This window comes from Pteropus vampyrus, unplaced genomic scaffold (genome assembly GCF_000151845.1).
Source record: "Pteropus vampyrus isolate Shadow unplaced genomic scaffold, Pvam_2.0 Scaffold1, whole genome shotgun sequence".
NCBI lineage: Eukaryota > Metazoa > Chordata > Mammalia > Chiroptera > Pteropodidae > Pteropus > Pteropus vampyrus.
This window is the reverse complement of record NW_011888782.1, coordinates 6,085,063-6,090,693: the sequence shown is the minus strand read 5'-3', so window position 1 is coordinate 6,090,693 and position 5,631 is coordinate 6,085,063.

Sequence of the window (5,631 nt, the reverse complement as noted above, 5' to 3'; positions counted from 1 at the left end):
TTTGTTCATTTGTTTTGTTGCAAACTACATGTTCTCTCTGCCATAGTCCCCAATAGTCATGTTGTCTAGGTTCCCTTTCCTTATTTCTACATCTTGACAGAGTGCTACCTAAAACTTTTCAGATTTTCTTGCTGGCTCCAATGAGAATGCCACTGGGAAGTGACTATTTCCAACTCTGCTGCTCACAGAATGGATCCCACGTGGCTGGTGCTCAATCAATGTTAAATAATAACAGTTCAAACCCAGTAATGATAAAGCAGGAAGCGCCTCCCTCTTTATACTTTGAATGACTTCATAGGGTTCTTTTTTGTTAATTGTTTAATCACAAATTTCAGTTATTGCTATTTACATGCTCTTTTTCAACTTTTGAATACAGTCTTATTTCTATTTTGCCAAGCTTTCGGAAACACCAAATTAGAAACAAGCCTATTGTCTTCCACACAATTTCTGCTCTGTGAAGAATGGAAAATACCACCAGAGTGCTTGCGTGCCTGATAGGGGGGGGAAAAAGGAAGAAAGGAAAAGAACCAATTGCAAGTTGTCTAAGCAATGCCACCTTAAGATCAAATGCTTCAGAAGTCAAAAGTCACTCTTTCCATAATGGAAAACACCCCCATGCCACCTTAATAAAACTAACAAACAAATTAAGGAGGCATAGCTTTATACAGGTAGAAAATTCAGGGGAGGGGGCATTGAATGAATGCAAATTGACAAGCATTTGTGCTGAAATGAGTCAGTGACTTGCTCTTTAAAGGAATAAACAGATTTAATTACTCATTCCCGACAGTAAAATTAGAGATTAAAATATAAAAAATCTCACCTTGAACTGGAGAATTAAGAGGTTTCAGCACGGCATATTTTATAGTAAACCACCTGCACAAACAATATTACACGAAACATTAGACTGCCTCTATGCCCTAAAACATTTGAACTGGAAGTTTTCACCTCCAAGGATTGGATTTGTGAACCATCCCTCAAGCTGAGGAAGTTATGTCCTTCTCCCAAAACCTTTCTGATATTTTGTGAAATTCAAACGTGAAGGTGACAAATCATTTAGTCCCAATGACTACTAAGTGTATACGCTTTGCTACTATTACACATCAACCCTGGAAATTAAAAATGAAATTTATTTTAAGGTATGAAAAACCTTAAAAGAAAGCTCATGGAAATCTAACAGAAAGCCCTGAATATGTATTGCCAAAGGTGATTCCATTTGTTTTTGAGAATGCCTTCGTGCTGTTAAATCTAGCAACATCCAAGAAATAAAGGGATTATTGGATGAGTAAGAAAAGAGGAAATAGGAATCAGAGACTTCCAACTGACCAGGCCTGCTGACAGATTTTATTTGGCTTAGACAGTGTTTCTTAAAATTTGATTTTTCCCACACTTAAAGTTAGAAAATTCTAGATAAAATTCATAGTCTTTAGGTTTCCTTTAAATAACAGAGGATCTGGAAAAGTGAGCACATAATTCCACAGGGCAGTAAGCATCTGAGCAGAGAAAAGATTGCTCCCTTTTTCATAGGAAGGCCTTGTGTTCTTCAGATTGCATCAGCTCCCATTTACTGACGCTCAACCTGGTTGATTTATTTCTATGATCTGTCTGGCTCTTGTGAGCATTTAAGCATTTATGACCTTTGTTGTTAAGTATTGGTGAGGGAATGTAAGTGGTGTGTATCTTTAGGACCTTTCCACCTAAAGATTTTAGAATATTTATTTGTGCATGTGACAACATAAGCTGAAACCTTAAAGCTCTTAGAAGAAAACCAAGGGGATAACCTCCTGGACATTGGTCTTTGCAATGACTTTTTGGATTTGATGCCAAAAGCCAAGGCAACAACAGTGACATACTAAAAAGTTCCTATATTCAGAGTTAAATAATGTGGCTTTGATTCCACTTCTACCCTTAATTAGCTGAGTGCTCTGCAGCAAATTATTTTAACCTCTTCAACTTAGATTTCTTCATTAGTAAAATAAAGGTATTGTATTAAGTTACATTTAGGGTTCCTTGCAGATCTACAAGGCTGTGCCTTTTACGTGGCTAAACCACACGAGCCGGAAAGTCAGCCTGATGTACCTTACCTTTTAGTATGAGGATGAAGGTGGTGGCGGGGTTTGGGGAACAGCCTAAGGACATCTTGTACGTGCTGAGAAAAAGGTGATTTTAATTTCCTCTGAATAGTAGAATTCTAAGGGAAAGGAATAAGGAGATCACAGTTCCTTTTATAATACCACAGAAAAATGAGAAATTTAATTCAGTCTTATTCAATCTTAAAGATAATTTAATATAAAAAAATAATAATTCTATATGACAGAGACCCACCTGTTATGGGTTGAGTTGTGTCCCCCACTCCCCAAAGAAGATATAATAAATTCAACCCCCAGTATCTAGAATGTAACCTTATTTGGAAATTGGGTATTTACAAAGGTAATCAAGTTAAAGTGATGCCATCAAGGTGGGAGTTAATCTAATATGACTGGTGTCCTTATAAAAAAGGGAAATTTGGACACAAAGACAAACCCATACAGATATAAAGAGACAGGGAGAACACCATCTGCAATCCAAGGAATGTCTCTCCTAGAAGCTAGGAGAGAGACGTGGAATAAATTCTCTCTCACAGTCCTCGGAAGGAACCAACTCTGCCTTGATCTCGGACTTTTAGTCTCCAAAACTATGAAACAATAACTTTCTGTTGGTCAAGCTACCCACTTTGCTATAGCAGCCCTAGTAAACTAATATACTCCCTTACATCCACTTGCACCCAGCTAACTAGAGGCATAGCATTGTTCCTGACTGAGGCAAGGAGGGAATGCCCCAGGGCAGAAAGGAAATAGTATCCTTGTGACTTCTGCAAGGACATAATGTAGACTATTTTGACTCCTCCAGGTTAAAAACAAGGGCTAGTATGTACTAGTTCTTACTAACTCTTCTGAATCTTGAAACTGCTTTCTAAACTAGGTCCAAGACCAGTTACGCAATCTGCAAGACCCAGAGGAAAATGAAAATGCAGGGCCTCTTGCTAGGAAATATTAAGAATTTCAAGATGGCAATATCAGAACATTAAACCAAATATGAAGCCCTGTGTGACCACACAGGTTACATTCCCACAAAGCCAGTCCTTACTGGGTTCTACCAGATGTTTGAGAAGGCCACTAATGTCTTCACTCCCCTTTCTTTGCTGGGTAATTCTGGAACGTATCTTGTCTCTTTGTGGAACATTTTTGACTTGCTCAGAGTTGGTCAAATTCAAGTTTTCTAGCAAGTTCTCATCCCTTTCCAAAGATGCATTTATTTGCCAAATGTGCTGAATCCATTGAATGTCTCATCTATCGTACTGGCCCCTGAAAAAGTCACAAGGCACCTACTATGAAATAATGTATAATTTAAAGGCAGAAATAACTGCAACCTAAGGAAGTATGTGATAAGTGAAATAAAGAAGACGTAAGCATAGTACTCCAGACATTCAAAGAGGAAGACTTTACTCTTTTACAGGAGTCAATATTGGGTGGACCTTTAAAAAAGTGGATTGAATTTCGATAGGCATTTATGAAGACAATCCAGGTATAAGAGTTAGTATATGCAAAAGCAGAGAGGTGGGACACAAAGAAACACACTTGAGGGACATGGACACTTTGGTGAGGTGGAAACATATGGAACCATTTGTGGGTAAGCCACAAAAAATGAGGTAAGAGTAGATCAGGAGGCCTTTTCCAGTCTATAAGGCTAATGGTGCAAGAGAACGGGCTTAATTATGTTGAAAAGTGAAAAATAAGCAGTAAAGATGAGATTAACTTAAATTGAACTTCAAATTAATTTTATGTCTGACAAATAGATGGCATCATCCTTGCAGTTGTGTATAAATTTATTTTACCAAATATTGTTGAACACTCATAACTATTTTATGCCCATGGGAAAAAATCTTTTTAGGAAATCTTGGGCTCACCCAAGCAGAGAAAAATCCCATCCTCTTTGGGTCCTTTTGATAAGCTGGTACCCACCTTAATATTGGGACATATTGTACTGGATTGCAACTAATTGTTTTCAAGTTCATCTTCCCATCAGACTCTGAGTTCCTCAAATTCAAAGACTGTGTCTTATAATTATATCTACTCCTGCTTCTGGCATAATGCCTAGTACATAGTGAGTATTTAGTAAATATTTGTTAAATGACTAAACCAATATTGCCCCTGTATGTGGTTACCTTCATCTAAACATTCTTCTTCTATTTATTCATAAATTAGGGGTATTGAACTTAAAAATTGGAATAGGAATAAAAAAAAGCTCTTATCCAGCCCTAATTGAGAACAATAGCTAATAGTTCTACTTTCAAGATGGTTTTTCCCTATACCCATGATTCTTTGCCTTTTTAGTCTGGTTTCATCATCCCTCTAGTGTCCTTGGCCTCATGGCACCTAGTTGCAGAGTTACATGTAACCATTGTTTTGTTATACCTGGCAATGGGCTAATTCTTTCCTAGCAGAGTCACCACTACTGAGATGAAGATGAGGGACTCGAGGTATGTTTAGCTAGATCAATAACAGCAATAGCCGTAGTGTGACTAACACATCCCTTTCCTGTGCAAAATGGTTCCCTGGTGTTCAGTTTCAAGGACTCAGCTTTGGAAAGCAGTAAACTTGAAAGGTAACATGCATCAGAGGCAATCTGATCCCTACCCTATCATCTCAGGAGTTTCTCTGCAGATTAACTCTAAAAAGTATTTTTAAAGTGTCCTAGTGTCATCTTGTCCTGCTTGTGGTATCTTTGTTTATGTTTTTGTTGTTGTTGTTGTTGTTTGTTTGTTTGTTTTCTGAGAGCTTTTGATGGTGCTTTCACTTCAGGACTCACTTCGGACTGTAGAAGTAGGAAGGAAATTCCTCTGCTAGGTGGCTTTGTTGTTCGGTTTTTGAAAGGAAGGCCCTGCAATGTGAAGAGTACTAACTGTTTTGATAAAGATGGCCTGAAAACTTAGACTGAAAGGTGGGGAGTTTTCAGATAGTGTCATGGTGTGAAATACTATGGGAGACAACCTGACACAACCATTGGTGTTCCCACAACTGCATCCTAGGATCCACAGCACTCACAAAGAACAATTTTAAATCACTTTGATTTTAAAAGTAATTTGAAATCAGGGTGAACATCAGAGCACAGTTTTATTGTTTTAAAAAACATATATGATGTAGCCCTGAGTTCAGCAATAGTGGGAGGACAAGACATATCTTTTTAAAAATAGTGAGGCAAACTATGTCGTAGTAGAAGGAAGTCATGGGCTTGCTGGATCTGGATCCTAGCAAGGTGCTTACATTCCAGGATTTAGTTTCTCCATCAGTAAAATGAGACAAAAACGATGATCTCACAGATAGTTCAACAAAACAGCACTCTTAATAAAGTAGTTGATGCTTTAACACATATTAATTACTCAAACAAACAATTATCATAATTAGCACTGGTGTGGAGTCAGGCATCTTCATAGATTTGGACTCTATTTTGCTCAACATCTATTAATCATATAATCTTGGGCATGACTCCTTTTTGCCTCAGTTTCCACATCTATCAGATTAGATAGAATGTTCTTATAAGATTGGTGTGAGTATAAAATGAGTGGATATCTATGTAAGAGAGTGCCTAGTATGT